The following is a 25,330-nucleotide window of genomic DNA, read 5'->3' on the forward strand; positions in this document are numbered from 1 at the left end:
CACACACACACACACACACACACACACACACACACACACACACACACCCCTAAAATGCTGATGTATAGGAGAGGGTGGCAGGAGCAGAAGAAAATATCAGAAGAGATTTAGAGGATCTAGAGCCAAAAGAAAATTTAGAGATCACAGACTCCAACCTTCTCAATTTTTATAGATGAGGAAACTGAGGCCTAGAGAGGGGAAGGGGCTTTCTTTCTCAAAATGTGAGTACTAAATAGGAAAGCTCTCATTTATCAGATCTTTTGCTGCTGAAGCTGCTCTCTCCAAGGTTACCAATGATCTCTTAATTGTGGAATTCAATGGCTTTTTCTTATTCTTTGTTCTTCTTGACTCTCTGTAGCCTAAGACACTGTTACTCAACCTTCTTCTGGATAATTTCTTTTCTTTTTAGGACCACCACTATCTTGTGGTTCTTTTCCTACCTCTTAGACCACTTTTTTTCAGCCTCCTTTTCTGGATTTTCATCCAGATCAATACCTGGGGGATAGGGTTCTATCCTGGGGCCTCTGAACTTTGCTTGGTGATTTCATCAGCTCCCACAGATTTAACTACCATCTCTATGTTAATGATTCTCATATCTACTTAGTTCCTCATAAACTCTCTGCTGACCTCTAATTTCCCCATCTTTAACTACTTTTCTGGTTTCTTGAATTAGATTCCAGAAGACATCTTAAACTCGACATGTCCAAAATGGAACTCACTGTTTTTCCCCTTCCTCCTCCTCCCTATTACTGTAAAGGATAACACCAGGCTCCTAGTCCCTCACACTCATAACCTAGGAGTCATCCTGGATTCCCTGCTATCTCTCACCTGCTCCCCCCCCCCATATCCAATATGTTTGCTGCCAAAGCTCAATTTCACCCTTCCAATATCTCTTGAATGCACCTCCTTCTCTCCTCTGGTACTGTCAGCACCCTAGTGTAGGCCTTCATCACCTCATCCTTGAACTCCTACAATAGGCTGATGGTGAGTCGGCCTATTTCATCTTTCTCCCCGCTCCAATCTTCCATTCGACCTCCATAGTGATTTTCCTAAAGCACAGGTCCAGTCATGTTACTTCTTCACTCAGTAAACTCCAGTGGTTCCCTATGGCCCCCACGATTAAACATAACATTGTCTGTTTGGCATTTAAAGTTCTTCATAGCCTAGCCCAACCCCCACTCTTACCTTTCCAGTCTTCCTATGTCTTACTTACTGTCACATACTCCAGCTGTTTACTCTAGCTGTTTCCCATGCTCAGAATATTCTCTCTCTTCATCTCTGCCACCCGACTTCCCTGGCTTCCTTCAAGTCCTAACTAAAATTCTACCTTTCATAACGCTTACTGATTCTAGTGTTTTTTTTCTTTTTAAATAATTTCCTATCATATATGTGTATTATATATATAATAGGAAATTATTATATATATATTATATATAATACACACATATACAGAGAGAAACAGGGACAGAGAGCGCTTATTTGTGCATCTTTGGTTGCCGGTTTGTCTTCCCCATTAGGCTCTGAGATTTTTGAGAGCAGGGACTAAATTTGGATTCTCTTTGTATCCTGTAGCAGGACGCCTGGCATAAAAGAGGTACTTAATGAACACTTTTTGCCTGACTGACAGGTCCTTTGACACAAACTTGAGTGTTCTTAAGTCTATTCCAAGCACCTCGGGCCTTACAACTGGGTAGAATAGACAGTCACCAAAAGGGTAACAATTTTAGGGTTAGACAAGGGTCTAGACTGGAGGGAAATGGTCCTGAGCATCCTGGGAAGCAGTAAGAAAGCAATGGATGGGGGAAGAGCACTCAGAGTGAGGAGAAAGGGTCTGACACCCTCACAGCCTCAGGCTGTCTGTAACTGCCCACAATCACAAACACTAGCTGGTATAGAACACACTTCTTTATGGAGGCCAAGGATGGCAGCAGGGGGTGGGGCTCTGCAGCAAGCATAGCTATGGGCAGTATGACTCTGATACCACAGAGGTCTAAGTGACTTTAAAAGCCACTTGAGAACCCACATTAAGCAGTAGGGTGCTGAGACCACCAGCTTCTTTAAGTGATTCTCTTATCAAATTACCCAGCACAAGTGGAATATTTAGGAGGGGGTATGGGGAAAGTGTTGAAATTCTCTATTTTAACTGATAGGATAATGTGTTCTTGTGGACAGAGCAGAGAAAGAGATTTTTTAATCTTAATTTTTTTTTCATTTTTCTTTAGTTCCTGGGAGAGAAGTTTGATCAAATCGTGTGTGTGGTGTGGTGTGGTGTGTGTGTGTGTGTGTACTTGGGGGGGGGTGGGAACTTATGAATAATATAACTATTATTTAATTATTATCTTTGAGATAGGATATTCTTCTCCATAGATATTCTGGGAAGAGACTATAGCAGCATCACGTCACCTGGGAAGAAGACTGTCTTCCTTCACAATACAAATGTGGGCATTTGTGGTGAGTATTTAGGTTTTGGATTCTTTTTTTCTCTTTTTTGGTCCTTTAAAAGTCTAGTGACTTTTTAGTAATAATGAAGAAGCACAACTTTTTCTAGCTGTGTGTATGGGGAGGGGTTAAAGTAGAGAGAGGAGGTCCCCATCACATTGTTTCATACATGCATAAAACCAAAACTGTTGATGCTGCATGTCTAAGATCTAATAAGTTATGTTTTGAAAGGAATCAATTTAATCTTAAACTATGTTTATCTAGCCTCCCTTCAGGCTAACACACATCATTGCTCTTCTCAGCCTCTGTGTGTCATGTTGCAACAAAAGAAACAATGTTAATATTGAGAAAGAAAACTTATGAAGCCCTAAGAGCAACTACCAACAGCTGCAAGGATTACCTTTTATTTTGAAGGCTATCAATCACTTTACTCTACAGTAGAAACTTCATTAATTTCTAACATGTACCTTTAACATTAAGTAGTTGTATTTGTAGAAGACAAAAAGCGAGAAAGGAAAGCGTTACCAAACTTTTTTTTTTTGCTTTTTGGAGGGGCAATTGGGGTTAAATGACTTGCCCAAGGTCACATGGCTAGTAAGTATTAAGTGTCTGAGGCAGGATTTGAACCAGGTCCTCCTGACTCCAGGGCCAGTGCTCTATTCACTGAGCCACCTGGCAGGCCCTACCAACCGATTTTTGTCTTCCCTCTGAGAGCAGGATTGCTCTGACTGATAGAGCCTTTGCCCAGGCAGAGAAATCCCAAATAATACTCCCAAAGTTCTACTGACAGAATTGTAGATTTCACAAAACTGGTAAAGTGGAAAACTAGTACATCAGTAATTGGGAGTCAGAGACCTGGGGTCAAATTTGGGCTCTGCCATGTATCTGCTGAATGATCCCAGACAAGTCACTTTACCTCATCTGTAAAGTGAGGAAGGTGAGACTACATGATCCCCAAGATCTCTTCCAGTTTGAAATCTATGATCATATATAAACTAGATTTTCAGGTAAGTTGCATAAGTAAATGTCCTTTAAAGTTTCATTCAATATTACGAAAGTAAAAAAAAAATTAAAGATATTTCCCCCTCCTATTTGAAGAATACAAAGAGCAAGAACTAATAAAAGTTATGAGATGCTGGCTTTATTAAATGCTTAAAAGTAAGGTAAGCTCTTCATAATAGATTCATTTTCGTTTACAATCCTCTCCTTTTGTTCTATTGTGTATATGGAAATGTTCATCTTTTTCTGCTTGAGTTAAGAATAATAAGACATGAGGAAACTTTAGATCTTTAAAAATATTTCCAATAAACATTTCTAGAGAGATGTATTGTTATAATCACTATGGGAGATTTTTGAGAGAGGTCTACTAAGTTCACATGAGTAGCATGTATTCGAGGCCACTTAGTAACTCATTTAGGGAAGGCAACAATAATACACACTAGAATCATGAAAAAAACAACTGTTTTTCTTCAGAGAAAAACTTTCTTTAAGAAAAGTTTTCTTGAAAACTAACTGGCTATTCTGAAATACTTTTAGGTAAATTCAGTACCTCAATTCATATTTCAACAGAAAAAAGAATTTCCTACACTAAAAGAACAGCTTATTTTTTGTTTGCTTTCAAAAAGGAAATTCTTCTCACTTAACCAGCATTTCTTTTTTTCTACCTCCCCCCTCATCCCACAAATGAAAAAATAAGAACAATATCCTTGTAATAAATAAGCAGAGTCAAGTAAAACAAAACCTGATATTGGCCATGCCCCAAACTGAAAATAGCATTATGAAAATGGGAGATCAGAAAGTCCTTCAGCAAATCACTTCTCTTGATCTACATAAGCCAAACTAAGTTCATAAATTAAGACCAAAGCAGTTTTATCCTACATCTACAAATTCTAGAAATACATGTTTTATGTTAGGTAAATCTGGTGTTCCTTCTTTATATTAAAAAATAATAATTTAAAACACTGTGTCAAATTCAAAGAGAAAGAGGAACCATTAAAACATATATCAGGATCCCTGCAGGTAGCATATTAACTTAGAAAACTGAAAAATTAACATTATCTATATTTTACTATATTTTTATATATTTAGTTAAATATTTCCCAATTCCATTTTAATCTGGGTAGGTCACACTGAGGAATGTTGTGGGTCCCAATATGGCTTGCATTTGAATCCTCATTTCAATTCAATTCAGAAAACATTTAAGTGTTTACTAGTGTCAGGCACTGTGTGGGTATACAAGTACATAGATAAATCAGGGTTTTTTTTAAGGGATTAAATTCAATTACTTATTTAATTATATAAATGATTAGTAATTAATCTTGCTAATTACTAATTACTGAGATTGAAAATATTGTTTTCAAAGTAACTAGTTATTGCCTGATCTCAATCACTGATTAAAAACAACAACAACAATAAAGCTAGTTTGGAATAGTCAGAATTGTTTTGTCCCTGCCTCTTTTGCTAAAACTATTCTCTTGCAATGTCCCATGTGTCTTCTCTCAGAAGTGTTTATTCTTACTAATAATCATAGAATTTGAGAATACTGAATTCATATGGTTGGTACTGCTGCCACAACATATTTACCACAATGCAGAAATGACAGATAAAAAACCTAGGTTGTTTGTTTTTTTAATTACACTAATGTAGAGGTTCGGGCCTCAGAGAAAACCTGAATCACCTTTCAGAGTCTAACGCACCCTCTTATAAGCAAAATTACATAAGAGTGACAGAGAAATAATTCTTATATATAATGCAATCTTGTATATTCCTCTGACCCCACAAAAGTTAAAGGAAAGAGAAATCCATAATTCTAATACTTCTTTCAATTTTATAAAAGTTGGCCAAACAGTTATCCTCACATACATCCCCTACAGAAACAAGTTTTATCAAACAAACTCTATAGGTAAACTAAGTCAGGTTATAGATTAAATTACATTTGGGGGGTTCACAAGTAGGTAAATTGAGGGGGAAGATATACATGTAGTCAAGGAGTAACAGATAGTTGAGATTATTCCTCTGGCTTCGTGTCTAAGGAACATTTAAGGCTTTAAGTAAATTTTCATATACCATGGGACAACTCAACTTTCTCAACTAGGAGAAATGGTTTTCCCTTAATATTATTATTCCATTAGTCAGGTTTTGGTCATATGACATTAATATCAATAGAGGTCAAACTTTTAGTTAAACAAAATTTTCAGGAGGAATGACCCTGAGTCCTGAATAATAAAAGGAAAAAAATTCCCAGAACAGAAAAGACCAATTCAATACTGAAAAGGTACTCCTACTGTAATATTCTCAAGAAGTAGAAGGGCCAAACCCATAACTGAAAAAGAGTTTAAATCCCGCTACAAGATTTCCAACAAATGGTCCTCCAGATTCTACTGGAAGAGTTTCAAGGAAAAGGCACCCCACAACTTCCCAAGGTAGCCCATTCCACTTTTATTCAGCTCTGATTTTTAGGATGCTTTTCCTAATATCAAGCCTAAATTTGTCCCTTTTTAACTTCTACCCATCATTCATCTTTCTGTCCTCTAGGACCATACAGAACAAGTCTAATCCCTCTTTCATATGGCAGCCTAATAAATACTTGTAATAAATATTTGTCTAAAAATACAATTTACCACCAGGTACTACTACATCCCTCCTAATTCTAGGCTTCTCCAGGCAAAAGATCCACAGTTTCTTTAATCTTCAAAAGTCATCTTGGCTGCCCCATTCTGCAGCATCTGTAACTTATCAAAGTTCTTCCCAAACTTTCATGCCCAGAAATGAATATAGTACTTCAGATATGGTCTAACCAGGGCAGAGTGGAAGTGACACTATCACCTGCAAGCCATGCCTTCACTGTCACTCTTTTTCCAGCCATTTCCTATTGCTTCACATACCGTGGGACAGTTTTTGGTTCACATATTCTAAAAATTCACCCAACTACAACAGGTAATAAACAGGAAAATGTCAGCTAGTCTGAAGATAAGTGCAAAGGGCAGACATTTGTCCTTAAGTATAATGGGTTGTCTAGGATGAAAGAGACTAATGATTGAAGAAATATCTAGTTGAATCCTTTATAGTCATCATACCCCTGCTAAAAAGCAGTCAATTGGGCTCCCTGACAAAACTCATTGTTAGGTGAATTGCTATTGCAGGAGACAAAGAGGACCTTGAGTTCAGAGAACAACAGACCAAGGCCCTGGGGCAGCTAGGTGGAGCAGTGGATAGAACACTGGCCCTAGAGTCAGGAGGACCTGAGTTCAAATCTAGTTTTAGACACTTGACACTTATTAGCTGTGTGATCCTGGGCAAGTCATTTAACCCCAACTGCCTCACCAAAAAAACAAAAACCAAACCAAACAAGAAAACAAAAACAAGATACAAGGATTACTGAGTTACTGGATCCCAGTAATTGGGAACAGATGCCAGAATCACCCTATGTTTAGGATGTTCAGTAGGGTTTATTTACTATTCATGCCAGTTGAGGCTTGTCAGTGATTAATGGGTGAGACAGGCTTTAAAAGAAGACAGCTCCCAGCAGTCTGAGAGCAAATGAAGACCAACTTCTACTAACACTAACTGTGCCCCTACTGCTTTTCCCCAACTTTACTAATTAGTTGGCTTGTCCACTCTGTGGTCCTTCCCTGGAACTTCTCATAGCAATGATGACAATTTGCATTTACATAACCCTTTAAGATTTATAAAATACTTTCTTTATAACAGTTCTGAGAAGTAGAGGCATTTTTTTCCATTAGGGATACATGGTCCCCAGCTGTAAATTGCTACCTCCCCCTCATTCCACTTACTCTTTTATTGCTCTATAACTATTTGCAAAGTCTCATAAAATTGGCAAATACATCCAGTCCAAGGAATTCACAACAGTTAAAAAAAAAGTGATTTGGGGTTCCTTTTCCAGAGCTTCAAGTCTACTGTTCCTTTGTGACTTCCATATTTTTGTTGTTGATTGTCTTTATAAAGGATTTACCACTGGATGCCAGATTTAATTCAATTTAATATTCATCTTTGTTCTTGTTATTCCTTCGGTTACAGACCAAATGATATATTTAGTTAATTGGGTTGACACATTAAATTAACAACAAGTTTGAAGGCACTTTCCCCTTTGTGAAGTAGGCATTCATTAGTCACTCAATTCTCTAGAAGAAAATCTTGATACAAATAAAAAAAAGTGTTATTATTGTAAACTTTGAAAGAGAGCAAGACTACAACTATGAGACTCTAATTACCATAATTTTCAGTACTTACACAGGACTTGCAAGTCATACGAAAATCTCAAAGGTCTTCACAAATGTCTCATACCACGTGTCATTCTCTATTTAATGGTTATATCCATACAAGCCTGTGTGAACCATTTCCTGTTGATTTTAGCTTTTAGCAATAGTGGCAATAACAAGGAAATAGATGATATGGCTAAAGAGTTGATCAGCTTTGTTTGCCAATCAACTGAAATATCCAGACCATTTTAAGTAATTTCCATGAAGCAGAAATTAGTTGTTGTTGACTGCAATGGAACTCAAATGGATTCCAAAAATAACTTGAAACAACAATAACAAAATCACTTAGGAAGTTAGGTGGCACAGTCGGGAGTTGGAGTCAGAATGATTGGAGTTTGAATTCTGTTTCAGATCCTCATTAGCTGTGTGGACCTGAGGAAGTCATTTAAGCTCTGTCTGCCTTCACTTCCTCAACTGTGGAGTGAGATGACAATAACACCTGCTTCCCAGGGTCTTGTGAAGATCAAATGAGACATATTTAAAGCATTTTGCAAATCTTCAAGTGCTTCACCACAGCAATGACAGATATTCAGCACCGATTTGAGGAGGGATCCCCTATGGACTAAGACATCCTCCAGATGCCACTCTTTGCAGAGGGCATTGTATATACTGCAGCAAGCCCCAAGACATTGCTAATCCCCCTGGAACAGATCCGCAATGACTCAAAGGAGTGTGGCTTGCCTATCCACACAGGAAAAACTAAATGGAAGAAGGATGCTTATTGCAGAGATTCTGGCATGAATCTCAATGAACGACTTTTAGAATTTTCCCCAAAGTATATGTATTTAGGGCAGATGATGACAACAATGAGCTGAGCCCAGGGATGACAAAGAGGAGGAAAATAGGGCTGAATTGCTTTGCTGAAATTGCAAAGTATTTTAACTGATTCCAAGCTTCTTATGATAATAAAGGTCAATCTTTTCAAACTAAATATTTTATCAGTGTGGCTATATGGTTGTGAGATTTAGAATACCACTGCCTATGTAGAACCAAAGATGGCTATCACATAAAAAGAAATGAAAAGTACATGGTGAATATGAAGCAGGCTCTGGTGTATAACCAACAAGGAACTCCAAAGAAGAACAGGAGTGTCATCAAAATCTTGTATGAGAAATAGGTGATAAGCTGGTCACATGGCAAGAATAAGGAATGACAGGCAGATGACCAGAGTGCCCAATTTATAATGAATTTTGTATCATTAGAGGAGAAATCAAGAAAGGGTTCTGGCATGTTGGGTAAATCCCCTGTGGTGAATTTTTCGGAAGACATTGATAAGAATTGCACAGGATGGCCAGGACTAGATGGACTGCAATTCACATTATTGGTGACAACTCTGTAACTAGTGAGTTCACCAGCTCATGTGAGCATACCTACAGAAGAAAACTCTTTTTTAGGGGAAGAAGGGAAGCTGGACTATTGAAGGTGACTAAAAGCCATCATAGTGTTGATCTGGAATAAAGTAATAGGTCAGTGCTAAAGCTCATCTGAGTCAAGTTTGATATGAAAGCCCCAGAAACCTGGCTGCACTGGGAAGATAATGGGATGTGCAGGAGCAAAACTGAGATGGACAAATGTATTGCCTTCATTAAAGTTCCAACTCCACTCATACTACTAGACCCTCCTGTAATGGGAGGGTAAATTTGGAAGATCTTCCCTGCCCCTAGGCTAAAGTGCACCTGGAGCCTGGGGTGGGAGGCTTGTTTTTCAGTAGATACTTCTTAGATTAGCCAGTGAGTCAATAAGGTTGTTACATTCTCTGAGCCAGGAGAAGGCTATATAAGCCCTGATGTGTAGCTTTGTTTTGGGGCTCACTTTGAGAAGTGTTCTGTGATTTGATCTGGATTCTGGGAAGCCATTGTTGAGAGCCCCCCCTCGGCTTTAAAAAACCCAGATGTTGTTTGGTATGGATGTAATGGTTGGACAGTTTGGAAATCTGTCTACTTGATCTGTTTCTGTCTTGATAATTCTGTTTGTATATCTGAAGTTCGGGGTGCTGACCTTTTTCCCCTGAACTAGGTAAACGATACATATCTGACTGATTAAAGTAAGCTTGTTAACCCATTTTGAGTTGCTTTCCTTTATTAAAGCAGATCTAAGAACCTGTGTTGGCAGCAAACCCTGAGGACACCTGGGGTGCTTGCTGCTACACCTCCCCATTGGTATTAGGAGTTTATTTCTGAGTGAATGGTAGTTGATGGTTCCGAGAAAAGAAGAGGAAAATTACTCTGTTACTTTACTAACTGGGTTTCAAAGGCAAATGCCATTTCTATCATTGTATGCTGTGTAAAAAAAGTATGTGCTTTATGTTCATATGTTTCTTGGTAGTCTTTACTGCTTTCAGATGAACCAAATCCCCTAGTAATAAGCCAAAGAGATACTTCTAGGGGATAGAGAGGGGAAAGGGGAAGTGCAGGAGGGAAGAAATGACCCAGGACATCCAGATGCTATTAAAAAGAAGCTTCTCAAGAACCTTATTTGACTCCAAAAAGGAGAGGTTTTTAGTAGCTCCTTCCCCCAATACATTGATTACACTATAGATGAGTGACTTGTCCTAGTTCACCTAGCAAATTAATGATTCCTTCCAAAATAGAACCCAGGCATCTTCATCCCTGGTCTGCTAAGTTTCATCCAGACCTGAAAACTTCTGTATACACAGGGTATAAACAAGGTTAAGAATCTATTAATAGTCATAGTTATGTCATGTATTGTGCTGTGATCTTATCTCTCTTCAGATAAAAAGGTTATCAGACAGATATAAATGCTAATATCAGAGAAGAGCCAAAAAGGCAGAGTACTGGAAAGAAATATAACTGGAACAAAGATTTTGATGAACATCAGCCCAAGGAATGATTAGAAAATCTATGGAGAAACCAGTCAGGCATTTTTCCAGTCCCATATCACAAATTCAACCCATAGGCAAGTGACCAGGGCAGGAATTATGAAGCATGGACAGATTAATCACAGACGTGGACTTAGGGCCCAGGTCAGCAAATGAGAGGGGCCCATATCATTGACTTAGCACCCAGGGTTTTCACTAATGGTGGGACTAGAGTCCTCTGAACAGTGCTAGGACAGCAGCACAAGGCAACTCAGAGCACTTTTTGTATTTAAATTGGGGCCCAGGCCAGCAGCATGAGGTCTTCTTTCCTGAGTGGAATCAGATCCAGAACTCAACCCCTGGCCTCCTAACAGCAATTGAGCCAGCAACCCAGGATCTCCCATAACCAATCACTGACTCAGTCCAGGGCTTAGAACAGGGTTTGAACAGCAATGATTCCAGAATAAATTGGGGACTTAAGTCAGGCCTAGAATAGATAGAAGCTAGCAGCACAGTTGCTCTGAATCTGCTGAGTCTTTAAGTTTGTCACTAAGAGATGGGGACAGAGACTGTCTGCTAAAGTGGCACTCAGGGGCAATTCTGAAGCTGTTTTGCCATGAGACAAACCAGGATCTGGAGCCTAGAAAGCTCAGGAGGGCAGTGATTAGACCATGTCCTTGAAAAGACTACATAGGGCTTGCTCAAAAGCTGCAGCTCCCTGGTTCATACTGCCTCTGTAATCCCTGAAGAACCCAGCACTAATTACTAAAAATGATACAACCTCCCCTACCCCCACAAAAAGCCATGGTTGGAATAACCAGAATAAGAAAGGCCAGGATCATACAAGGCCACAAAAGTCCTGCCAGAAGTATGCAGAGACTGGTCTTAATATAAAGTCATAATCCAGGAAGTAAGACTAGAACAATGAATAAACAGAAAAAAAAATTTTAAGTATGATGCCAAGGATGACAGACACAAACTCAGAAGAAGAAAGTTGTAAAAATACCTGTGAACAAAGTCTAAAAGAAAATACTTGGCCACAAGACCAATTAGAATTCCTAACAAATTAAGCAAGAGTCATTTTTTAAAAGTGTTTTAAAATGTTATTAGAAATAAAATGAGAGAAATGGAGGAAAGGATGAGAAAATAAATGAGAGTTTTGGAGGAAAGATTTGAGAACACTCAGCATAAGAGGTACAAAATCTTATCCAAAGCAACAGATTCCTTGAAAATTAGAATGGATCAAAGAGGAATTAATAAGTCAATGAGATACCTAGAGATATTAAACAACATCAAAATATTTACAAAAGAGAAAAAATGGTAAGAAATTTCATATCAAAAACAACTGACCCAGAAAGAGATCCAGAAGAGACAATTTGAGAATTATTGTACATTTCAAAATTCATGACCAAAGAAAAAAAGCCTGGATACCATATTGCAGGAATTCATGAAGAAAAAAAAAAACTTCCCAGATATATTTTTTAAAAAGAAGGAAAAGTTAAAATAGAAATAACCCCCTCCCCTCTGCCCTGCAATGAAAACTCTCAGGAATATTATAATCAAAATTCAGAGCTTTCAGGTCAAAGAAAAACACTGTAAGTAACCCCAAAGAAAGAATACATGTACTAAGGAACTTGGTCAAGATCACACAATATTAATAGTTATCACCATAAAAAAGCATGAAATATGATATTCCTAAAGCTTGAAGCTTATAACCAAGAGTAATCTACCTAGCTCCTACACATGCTGCTGAATGAAGCTGGAGAAAATCATGAAACTGGACTGGTTACACTACAAAATTATGTTACATAGTCTCAAATGAGTCTTGCCTCAAAGACAATAATAATAATGAGATCTAATAATCTAATTAATCTAATAACCTAATAATGAGATCTGAAATCCTATCTTCACTTAAAGAATATAGGGGGGAAATCGGCTGACAGGGACATCAAGTAATAGCAGTAGAACATTACCAATGGTGGATACTAGGGAACTTTCTGCTTCAAGGTTTACCAATTTACTAGAAGATTTTTTCCTCCTAGAGCTTTTCCTGAATTCAGAAATTTTGATTTTTACTGTGTTGCCTTTTTCTTTTTATCATGGGAAAATGTCTAGAAGCTACTAGCTTCTTCTGCTAATTTTAAATCTCTATGGCCAAAAGTCAGGGAATATAGGGAGATGGAATGTCTTGGGTGAAGAAGAACAGGACAACTCCTCAGGCTAGAGTACAAGAATTCAGGGATAAACAGAGGAATGAAAAAAGGATTTATGATGTTCTTATAGTGTGCTTGGTACTGGGCATTGAGGATACAAAGACAAAAGAGAGACAGGCTCTGGACTCAAAGGGCAGTTACAAAGTAGGTCAGGGTGATGATGTAAAGGGCTTTAAAAGACTAGTAGAATAATCTATACTTGATCTTAGGGGCAATATGGAGTCACTGAAGTTTAAGGAATGACAAAGTCATGTTTGTGCTTTAAAGGAAGATCACTGGCAGTTGAGTGGAGAATAGACTGCAGCAAGAAAAGACTTGAGTCTGGGAGACAAATTTGGAAGCCACAACAATAGTACAGGTAAGATGCGATGAAGGTCTAAACACCCTAAACTAAGGCAGTTGTTGTGTGAATAGTGAGAAGGGCATGAGTATGAGGGCAGCCAGGTGGTGCCATAGTGCATAGAAAGCAGGAGTTCATGGAGTTCATATCTGGCCTCAGACCCCTTGACCCAGTTAACCCTGTTTGCCTCAGTTTCCTCATCTGTAAAACAAGCTGGAGAAGGAAATGGCAAACCACTCCAGTATCCTTGCCAAGAAAACCCCAAATGAGATCATGAAGAGAAAGACACAACTGAAACTAGTAAATAACAACAATGGTTATGAGAGATGTTATGGAGGTAGAAATGGTACGATGTAGCAGTTAATTGGATGGAGAATGTAGATTCAATGATAATGAAAAAGTTGTCAATCCAGAAGGCTAGAAGGATGATGTACCTTTAAGATAAAAAGAAAGTTGAGAGGAGGGATGGTTTGGACAGAAAGATGAGTTCTGTTTTGGCCATGTCGAATTCAAGATGTGTGGAGAGCATTTAATTTGATAAGTCTAGAAGGCATTAGAAATGCATGACTGAACTCGGGAGAGAGACAGGTTGTTGGAGAGTCATCCGTATAATTGCATAAAATGATAATTACATCTATTATCAGTTACAATATGGCCACTTAGACTTTTAAAGTTAGATCCATCTTGAACCTGTGCAAAACTCCACAAAAAATGCATTACCTCCCAGGGTGCCTGACAGAGAGTGGAGAGACCCTTAAGAATTGTGAGTAATGGACAACTGCTAGAGCCTTCAAAGTTGTAAGAGAGTTAGTTAGAACTAGGGATATAGATAAATGTGCCCCAAAGTATGGCAGTTTGTTTTGTTGGGACAGCAAATATTTAACCTGGGGATGGGTGAGGATAACCCAGGAGGGATAAGAGGTATCTTTGAATGATTTGGTGTGTTCTTCATCCACTTACTCTAGAACACTTCTCATGGATCTGCATCACATTTGGTTACTTGCTGAGGGATGTGGGCCTTTCTCTAATTAGTCTAATATAAATGGTCTCCTGATAATTGGCCAACTTTCCTCATATGGAATATAAAAGATCCAGAGTGGTACCATTCATCTCTTTGGGATATGCCTCAAGAATTTTATCTCCCATTTACTTCAGGACTGATTGCAATAAGGATAAAGGGATTTCTTTCCCACCCCTTCCCTTACCAATATTAAATGGTCATATAGTAGAAGCACATGACCATGAGAGACATACGCTTACATGCAACCTAAAATGGAAGTTCCTAGACTCTCCAGTTGCTGGGACTATCTTCTGTCTTTTTGTTTCCTTTTCTGAAGAAAAATTAGTGTCTAGGGATCCTGAGAAATGATCTTTATGGCCTCAGGAGTTATCCTTGGTCAAAAACTCTTCAATTCCAAAAACAAGTGTTGGCAGTCTAAAAAGCTATTTTCCTTAGCAGTATACTTCATAGAAAAGAGAACTAACATAGCAAAAGAATCCTGAAGTTAGAAGATTAAAGAAAGCCATGCCCTGCCTTGTACCTTGTGAATTGTCTTGCACTGTGTAGGTCCAAGGTAAATGCAAAATAGCTGTTATAAGGGGTTTTTTCCTTTGTAATGTAATACCAAAAGAAGGCAACTTCCCAGGTTCAAAATACCAGCATAGGTGCTCTCTATTTTATTCAGTAACAAACCCAGAACAGAGAAGATCAAAACATGACATCATTCAAAATACAGCATTTACTAAGTGTGATTAAATAATCTCCAAGTACTACCCCACCCCAGGATCTTCCAATCATTCAATCAATTACAAAGTCCCAGTTCTAAATACTACTCCACCCCTAGGCTATACCTTAATTAAGTCCACCACAAAACCCCTCTTCTCAAATGGAGATTAGTTTCCAAACATAGGTAAAGTACCTTCATTTGTCAATCACAGAGCACAATAAGGTCAAAAGTTCCCCACCTCCTGGATCACAATTGAATCTACCCCAGAGTTACATCAAGTTTAAACACAGCACTTAATACCCAAATGGAGCTCTTTTCTTCATCTTGACAGGAGGCAAGTTCTCAGTAATCTTAGTTCCTGGGGAGACAAGGCTTAGCAAGGCCATAAGATACATTGCCAGTCCCTTCATGAATTTGTCCTCTGTCTGTAGAACAGTCCTAGAACCCCTGAACACATTAGCAAAGCCCTCTCCCAGGATTTCTGTAAACATACAACAAGAAAATCCTTCTTCAGGGCTTCTGAACCAACAGAAAGGCTCCCAGACCCCTGCAACAACAGTACTGTCCCTCACCAGTGGACAGTATTCATTCTGTCTGCAGGACAGTCTCCAGACCCCTGCAACAACAGTACTGTCCCTCACCAGTGGACAGTATTCACTCTCTGTCTGCAGGACAGTTGCAGGCCTTCTTAGCGAACAGCCAGGTTCCAGGGCTTCTTCAACAAAAGGACTGTCTTTCACCAGTGGACAAATCTGGCAAAACAACATCAAAACAGACAGACAAAGTACCAGCAAAACAGCCATGTCTCCTCAGTCCTTGGCAGCTCAGGGGGCAGGTCTCAAAAGTCCAGGGCAATTCAAAGCTGCCACCAGCAATTCTCTTAGTCTCTCTCTCTCCACGAGGTGCTGCTTCCAAAAAAAGATCTTCCGCCTCTCTCTAGTGTCTCTCCAAATCTACATCACCAGCTCCTCCCAATTCAGGACTTTCTTTTCACATCAACAAGCCCATCCCACAGGTGGGATTAACAAACTCTGGGTTTTAACACAATCAATTTGAAAACCAAGCCAATACAGGGGAATCTTTAATTGCCATTACTATCACATCCTTCTACAGTGAATATAATGGGCTACTGGAATACATTATGTTTCCTGTATTCATTCATGTATGTTTATCATCCTTTGTATTTTGTGCAGTTTCTGTGGTAGAAGAAATAAATGGCAGTCCTATACCTAAAAAAAAAAAAGAAAAAAAGCTATTTCCCAAAATTTTTGTCAGAGACTGCAGTTCTCAAATTATGGCCCACAGACTTCCCAAATAAAAAAAAAACAAATATAAAAATGTAGGTATTTTAAAGTACCTTTTTAAAAGTATTTTTTTAAAGTATTCTTTTCCACTAAAATTCTACTCCAAATTTTTATCATGGTATAGAGGTAACCACAGAATCTTAAAGGTCATGTAAGACCATAAACTTTAGCAGCTCCTGTGAAGCTCAAAGGGCTTTGAGGATAGCCTACTTATGGGCTATATATCTACTGTTCAAGGACCAGCCTAGCAAAGTTTTAGGGCATTTCACACTATATTGGCTACAGGGTAGCAATTTTTTTCATCAAAGTAACACTCAAGGACATCTAATAAATTGTAAAACAGTTGCTTTTTTCACTGGCAGAGAGTATACCCACAAAAAGGAAATCAAGGCTCCTTGAAAGATTACAGTAAGTCTATCTGGTCTTTTATAGAAAAGGTAGCCAGATTAATTAGCCAGAATGAATGCAACTTGTGTTGTTTCTACCTCTCCTCATTAGAATAAGGACACAGATGGTTGAAGAACATCTTTTAAAAACTGGGCATATTAAAATGATTAGATTCTAGGAATTTGAGCAATATCACCTCATAAAACAATGAAAAGCAGTAGAGAGAAAAATAAATCTGTATAAAGTTTGTTATGAGATCCACTTGAACCTAATTTGAAAGTGGAAGGAGGACAACAAATGATATGATCTGTCAGTATTTCTATAGCAAGCTATTTTTATCATCAGTGACAATAAAAATATCACATTTGGATTCAATACTTTAAATATCCACTGTACAAAATAAGTAAGTAGAAATGGCACTAAACAATCAAACAACAAGCATTTACTAAATGCCTATCGTGTGCCAGGCAGTATATTCAAGCTTTTGGGCAATACAAAGACAATAATCAAACAATCTCTACTTTCAAGGAGCTTTTGGCAGAAACAATAACTATCTCCATTGGCTCTGATTATGTCTAGGAGTAAATTGGGCTTTTAAAGCTGTTTGGCTTTTAAAGGAACTTAAAAGAGATTCAAAGTGTTTGCTAGAAGTAGGGTGAGGTATGGAAGGTGTAAGGGTTATGGGATTTAAAGATCTTCCATGCCCCGTTGGACTTGCTGATGTAGCAGGAAGGGGCGGAGCAAGAGGAAGCGGAAGCCAAGCTAGCGTTCCTGCGTTGGCTGGCGGTGGTGGTGACGGCGGCAGCAGCAGAGGCAGTGGCAGCGCGAAGCCCTTTTTGAGTTAGGACTGCTAAGGACTTTCTGCTAAGGACTCCTGCTGAGGACTGCCAGGGGCCGGAGCTGCTGGGAGCGCACTTTCAGGACTCTGGGTGGTTGCTGTGTGTGGGGAGAGGAGGACCTTTGCCTGAGGTAGCCTGTTCTGTTTTAAAGGCTTGAAAATATGGGTGCTTTCTACTTTATCTACCTGTGCCAATATCATAACTACTCTGATGGCTTTCACTTTCTGGTTTTGGGACTCAGTCTTTTGGTATCTCAATAAATTTTCTAGTTTATTTCCTCATATGGCAAACATGACGTATTTTCTAATGGATAATTATATCAGCATATTTGTAATCTATATAGGCATTGTGAATATGGCATTGCTGATACATTTGGCGACCAGGATGGGATCACAAAATGTCAGGCCTCTATTTGGAAGCAGTGGGGCTTTAGAGGGAGAAATGGCTATTCCAGGATGGGAGGATTTGCCTTATTCCTCTCTAGCCAGAGAATGGGCTAAAAGCACAGGGCCCTGTGAAAATTGGGAACCAAGGCTAAAAGAGGGAGAACCTGGAGATTTGGAAAGATGTTTGAAAGCAATACCCATAGAACCAGGCAAAGAACTGGCAGGAGTGTGCAGGAGAGGCTGGGTGCTGCTAACAAGTTATCGCCTTATGTGTAAAAGTAGGGATAAGCTGCTGAAGGAAAGAGCTCAGATGGCTAGGGAGTCAGCTGGTTTGCCTGAGGATTCTTCTGTGTCACAGCACTCAGAAGAGCAAACTGGAGAGATAGCAAGAGGAAAAGTCCCAGCCCAAATCTGGCAAATAGATTATATTGGTCCACTACCACTGGATAAAGGATGCAGATTTATATGTACTTGTGTTGATACCTATTCAGGTGTACTAGTAGCTTGTCCTTATAAGAATGCAACCCAGAAAAACACTTGTAAAACTCTAGATCTCATAAGCCTATATTATGGAACCCCAATGCAGATTCAAAGTGACAACGGGTCACATTTCAAAGGCAATGAAATGAAGAAGTATTGTATACTAAACAATATAGAATGGATGTATCATATTCCATATTATCCAGAAGCATCTGGGTTGATTGAAAGAATGAATGGATTACTGAAAGGACAATTGAGGAAGTTAAGTTCCAATAATTCATATCAACATTGGAAGGATAATTTGTTCATGGCTTTGCATAATTTGAATAATAGACCATTGGGAGGAAGTACACCTCTAGCCAGAATGATGACCCCCAATCTGCAAATTAGAAAACAACAAACACACAAGATCCCAATTATTGAGTATTGGACCTTGAGGCCAGATGTCCCAGCACCGTACCCAGGACCACCTGGTTCAATGGGATATGATTTACATTGTTTAGAGGACTTTTGGTTGGACAGAAAAGAAATAAGAAAAATCTCCACTGGGATATGCATAAGAATCCCTAAAAATCACTTTGGACAGATTTTACCCAAATCAGGATTAGCAGCTCAAGGAATACATGTATTGGCTGGAGTAATAGATTCTAATTATCAAGGAGAAATTGTTGTAACATTCCAGAATTTAAGTGAAAGGCCCATACAGATTCACAAGAATGATAGGATAGTTCAAGTGATTATTGTTCCTTGTAAAACAATGCCACTTGTAAAAACTGACCCTCCTTCCAAAATAACTGTCACAGGAACTGAACGATTTGGTTCTACTGATAGAATAAAATCAGGAGCTAAAGTATGGGTAAAACGGAAGCCAGATGATCTTCCAAAGGCTGCAGAGATTATAGCATATGGGAGGGATAACACTGTAACTATTGTTTATTCTGGAGAAGATGATTACAAAATTGTACCCTTAACTCATTTATTCTACCGTGAGTGAGGCTACGATAGTCTGGTTATTGTCTCTTTGCTTTTTCTTGATTTTTTGTTTGTTCACCTTGTTTGTTAGATTTGTTTCCACAGGCTTGGTACCCTCCATCTGTAGATGCCTGATAGCTTAAGCTGGATGTCACCCCCTGTCTGCAACTGTGATGTGTCACCCTTGGACCTGGCATCAAGCATATTAAGAACTGACCTCTCCAATGGGACCCCTTAGGACAGGGACAGCTCTACACCCGATTTCAGCAGCAAGTAGCCATAGAAGAAGAGATCTTCACCCCTTACCACAAGATTTTGGGGCCCCATTTGTTTGGGGTGGGTGGAATGATGGGGAGCTTGTGCTCAAGCGCCACCCTAAAATATGGTTTTCTGTGTTTATTGTGTGCTATTCTTGTTATATTGTTGTGAAATTTTGTTGACACCAGTTATTCTTACTGTATTTTTGTCAAGTAAAGGACATGAAAGATCTTGGGGCCGAATGTAAGGGTTATGGGATTTAAAGATCTTCCATGCCCCGTTGGACTTGCTGATGTAGCAGGAAGGGGCGGAGCAAGAGGAAGCGGAAGCCAAGCTAGCGTTCCTGCGTTGGCTGGCGGTGGTGGTGACGGCGGCAGCAGCAGAGGCAGTGGCAGCGCGAAGCCCTTTTTGAGTTAGGACTGCTAAGGACTTTCTGCTAAGGACTCCTGCTGAGGACTGCCAGGGGCCGGAGCTGCTGGGAGCGCGCTTCCAGGACGCTGGGTGGTTGCTGTGTGTGGGGAGAGGAGGACCTTTGCCTGAGGTAGCCTGTTCTGTTTTAAAGGCTTGAAAATGTGGGTGCTTTCTACTTTATCTACCTGTGCCAATATCATAACTACTCTGATGGCTTTCACTTTCTGGTTTTGGGACTCAGTCTTTTGGTATCTTAATAAATTTTCTAGTTTATTTCCTCATATGGCAAACATGACGTATTTTGTAATGGATAATTATATCAGCATATTTGTAATCTCTATAGGCATTGTGAATATGGCATTGCTGATACAGAAGGCACCATCAACATGGAGATCAGGAAACTAGGAGTATGTCCCATGAGAAATGGTCAATGCAAAGGCATGGAGATGGGAAATGGAGGACCACATAAAGGAATAATGAAAAGGTCAAACTGACTTGACTGTGGAATACACGAAGAGGAAGTAATGTATAATAAGGTTGCAAGGGAAAGTAGTTTGGGAAACAGCTTCAACAGAAAGTACATTTGAAGAAACTAAATCAGGAGGCAAAATGAATTTTGAAAGCATTGATGGATAAAGTTTTAAGATATTTGAAAGAGGAAAGAATACAGTACAGTTGAGGGAACAAAAAGAGGTGGCAACAGAATGAAGAAAAGGGTGATTAATTACTATATACTCACATATCTATTTTCTTATCTTTATGGAAATAAGCTACACACATTCTGAAGGCATTTGTATAAGATTTGGAGTCAAAAACACCTGAATTCAAATCCCGCCTCAGACACTTATAAACTGTGTGACTTTGGATAAGCTACTTAAGATCTTTCAGGCTCAATCTCCTCATCTGTACAAAATAGATAATAATAGCATCTACTCCTATGGTTGTTGTGAGAATCAAATGAATGAAAAAAAAATTAAGCTATGTACCAAGCATTGTGCTGAATACTAGTGCACCAAATATAAAAGGAAGACAGTGCCTACCCTCAAGTAGCTTATCTTCTGAGAGAGATTAGATAAGTAGATACATATACATTTATATGAAGAAATAGAGAGAGACAGAGAGAGAAATACTCAAGTTCAAATCTAACCTTAGACACTAGCTGTGTGACTCTGGGAAAATCACTTAACCTATTTGCCTTAGTTTCTTCCTCTGTAAAATGGGGGTAATAATACATCTACATCCCAGGGTTGTTGTGAAGACCAAATAAGAGAATATTTTTATTTATCTAATTCCTTTATTTTAAAAAATCAATTTATTATTTTTAATATTTCTTTTTAAATTTTAAGTTCCAAATTCTCTTCCTTCCATCTCTAGCCAACCACTGAGAAAGTAAGCAAAATGATATTAATTAATTATACATGTGAAATCATGCAAAATATATTTTCATCTTACCCATATTTTTAAAAAAACATAAAGAAGTTATGAAAATTATACTTCAATTATACTCAGAGTTCATCATTTCTCTCTGTGGAGGTGAATAGCATTTTTCCTCATAAGTTATCTGAAATTATCTTAGATCACTGTATTGATCAGAGTAGATAGGTCTTTTGCAGATAATCATCATTATAATATTGCTGTTACTATTCACAATGATCTCCCAGTTCTTCTCATTTCATTTTGCATCAGTTCATAAAGGTCTTGCCATGTTTTTTCCTCAAACCACCCCCTTCATTATTTCTTATAGCACAATAATAAATCACAATCATATGCCACAACTTGTTCAGCCACTCTCTAGTGGATGAGCATACTTTCAATTTTTGTACACATAGGTCCTTTTCCTTTCTCTTTGATCTCTCTGGGATACAGATGTGGTAGTAGTGTTGTTGGGTCAAAGGGATAAGTTTTATAGCCCTTTGGGCATAGTTCCAAATTGTTCTCCAGAATGGGTGGATCCATTCACAACTCCACCACAAATGCATCAATGTACCTATTTTACTCATCCCCTCCAGCATTTGTCATTTTCCTTTTCTGTCCTATTAGGTATGAGGTATTACCTCAGAGGTGTTTTAATTTGCATTTCTCTAATCAATAGTGATTTAGAACATTTTTTCATATGACTATAAATAGCTTTTATTTCTTTTTCTGAAAATTGCCTGTCCATATCCTTTGACCATTGATCAATTAGGGAATAGTTCTTATTTTTATAAATTTTACCCAGGTCCTTATACATTTGAGAAATGAGGCCTTTATGAGAGAAAACTGCCATAAATATTCGATATTACTCCATTGTCTATGGTACCTTATAGCAAAATGAAATTTCCCCAATTATCTCTGTTAATTAGACCTATTCTTGCTTTTGCTTTGTCTGAGACCACAATTGCTACCCCTGCCTTTTTTACTTTTACTTTACTTTCATGATAGATTTTGCTCCAATCCTTTATTTTAACTATGTGTGCCTCTTTGTTTCAAGTGTGTCTCCTGTAAACGACATATTGTTGAATTCTAACTTCAAATCCATCTGCTATCCACTTCTGTTTTATAGGTGAGCTCATCACATTCACATTCAGTTATGGGTGATTACTGTGTATTTCCTTCCATCCTATTTCCTTCTATTTATCCTCCTCTCTTTTTATCCTGTCCCTTCTCAAAAGTCTGTTTTGCTTCTGATCACTGTCTCCCTTAATTCTCCCTTTTAACACCTCCCCCTGTTCCCACATTCACCTCTGTCATTTATCCTTTCTACTCTTATTTCCCAATTGGGGAAAATATATTTCTATACCAACTGAGTGTGTGTGTGTGTGTGTGTGTGTGTCTGTGAGTGTATGTATTCTTCCCTATTTGAACCAATTCTGATGAGTGAGGTTCAACCATTGCCCATCACTCCATTTTCTCCTCTACTATAAAAGCTTTTCCTTACAAGCCTCTTTTATGTGAGAAAAAAAATTCCCCCCTCTATGTCTGCCTTTTCCTTTCTCCTTCTTTTTCCCTTCATTTTTTGGGAAATTATCCCAAAATAATCAACTCACATTCATGCCCTCTGTCTCTGTAGACTCCTTCTAACTGTCCTAATAATGATAAAGTTCTTAGGAGTTATATGTATCATTTTCCCACAAAGGAATATAAACAGTTTAACCTTATTGAGTCTCATGATTATGACTAAGTCTTATGATTACTCTTTCATTTTTTTCTTTTTATGCTTCTCTTAATTCTTACATTCTTTTTTTTTATGAGCAATCAGGGTTAAGTAACTTGCTCAAGGTTACAAGGTCAGTTATTTCTGGGTGTGGTGCTAAGTGTCGGAGCCTGGATTCGATTCCCAGATCATTGTGACACTGGAGCCAGTGCTCTTACTCGCTGCACCACTTGGCTGCCCCTTAAGTCTTACATTCTTGATTGTAATCTTAGTTACTCTGCCTTCTGGAATATCATATTCCATGCCTTCCACTTCTTTAACATGGAAGGTGCTAAATCTTCTGTGATCTTGACTGGGGCTCTGTGATATTTGAATTGTTTCTTTCTGGTTTCTTGCAATATTTTCTCCTTGACATGGGAGAACTAGAATTTGACTAAAATATTTCTTGGAGTTTTTTCATTTTGGGATTTCTTTCAGGAAGTGATCTGTGGATTCTTTCAACTTCTATTTTGCCCTTTGGAACTAAGATATCAGGGCAATTTTCCTTTCTAGTTTTGAAATATGATATCTAGGATCTTGTTGTATTATGGCTTTCAGGCAGTCCAATAATTCTTAAATTATTTCTTCTTGATCTTTTTTCCAAGTCAGTTGTTTTTCCAATGAGATATTTTTACATTTTCTTCTATTTTTTCCCATCATTTTGGCTTAGTTTTATTGTTTCTTGAAGTCTCATGAAATCTTTAGTTTCTACTTGCCCAATCCTAATTTTTAAGGAATTATTTTCTTCATTGATATTTTGTTTCTCTTTTTTCCATTTGGCCAATTAAGTTTTTTATTTTTATTTATTTATTTTAGAAGGGGTAAGGAAAGGCAATTGGGGTCAAGTGACTTGCCCAAGATCACACAGCTAGTAAGTGTTAAGTATCTGAGGGCAGATTTGAACTCAGGTCCTCCTGACTCCAGAGCTGGTGCTCTATTCACTGCACCACCTAAGCCACCCCAATTCTGTTTTTTAAAAAGTCTTTTCTTCAATGAATTTTTGTGCCTCTTGGACTATTAAGCCAATTCTGTTTTTTAAGGCATTGTTTACTTTAGTATTTTTTGTGTTTCTTTTACCAAGCAGTTAATTCTCTTTTTATAATTTTCTTGCATCACTCTCATTTCTTTTTCCATTTTTTCTTCTACTACTGTTACCTATTTCTTTAACTCTTGCAAGAATTCTTGTTTGTCTTGACTCCAATTAGCATTTTTCTTTGAGGCTTTTGTTGGTTAGCTGTTTTCACATAGTTGTTTTCTGAGTTTATGTCTTGATCTTCCCTGCCATCTTAGTAGATTTCTATAGTCAAATTCTTTTTTCATTGTTTGCTCATTTTTTCCAGCCAAATCCTTGACTTTGAACTTTGTGTTAATGTTAGACTCTGTTCACCTGGGAGTGGGAAGACACTATCCTAACTTTAGACTTTTTTGTATTTTCAGATCCAATTCTGGGAGTCTGGAAGTTTTTGGTGCTTCCAAGGTGGTATGATCTGGGGAGAGGTATGATCACTGCTCTCTTGATCTGTGCTCTGGTCTTTTTCCATGAAAAGCATTGTTTTCCTGTTGCCACAAGCTCTAGAGCTCCTCTTGGCCTCAGAACTGTGACCAGGACCGCTACTCCCTTATGTCTGACCATAATTTCTCCCCCTGCAAGTGTGACTCAGAACTATGTATGGGCAACAGAGCTGTCAATCAGTGCCAATTGCACCCAGTGCCAGCAGAAGGTCCCCATATTTTCTTTCTTACCAGTTGTCCCACTCTCTTACCATCTCTGGGTTAAGAGCTCCTAAAGTTGCTGCTGTTGTTATTTCTGCTACTACCTTCAAGGCCCACTGCTGGTATTGGTGCTGCCACACTCCCAGCCAGTGCCCATCCCTGCGTCACAGACCTCTCCTGCAAACCTCCTAAGATATCTAGGACTGGGAAAATGGCTCGCTCTTGTTGGCTCTCCTGCTCTAAAATGTGATTGGAGGAGTTATTTTAAAGTTGTTTGAAAAAGAATATTGAGAGAGTTCAGCTGGGATGCTGACTGTATTTTTCCATGTTGGCTTTATGTCCCCCTCTTCCTATGCCCTATCCTCTTCCTATGGCTGCCATCCCTATGTCACAGTGCTACTCTTCAAGAACAGCTCCTTCCCCTTTTAACCTGAAATTTTAATGGGCAGAAAAAATAAAGACTGGATGACAGCATGGGCATCATGTTGGAATCAAGTGTCTTTGTACAATCAGATCTACTTGTTAGAAAAAAGAAAAAAATCAATAGGAGAGAATAAAAATTAGAACAAAATATGATATGTAATTGAGGCAA

General features: G+C 38.5%; 1 pseudogene; it reads right to left on the reverse strand.

Moving 5' to 3' along the window:
• The window catches only part of LOC138176297 (small ribosomal subunit protein eS26 pseudogene), a 126,597-nt pseudogene extending 108,381 nt beyond the window's left edge, over positions 1 to 18,216 (reverse strand).
• Positions 18,217 to 25,330: the final 7,114 nt, after the last annotated feature.

This window comes from Petaurus breviceps, unplaced genomic scaffold (genome assembly GCF_028583685.1).
Source record: "Petaurus breviceps papuanus isolate PSGF00001 unplaced genomic scaffold, PetGlider_PUasm1.0 84, whole genome shotgun sequence".
NCBI classification, from domain to species: Eukaryota; Metazoa; Chordata; class Mammalia; order Diprotodontia; family Petauridae; genus Petaurus; species Petaurus breviceps.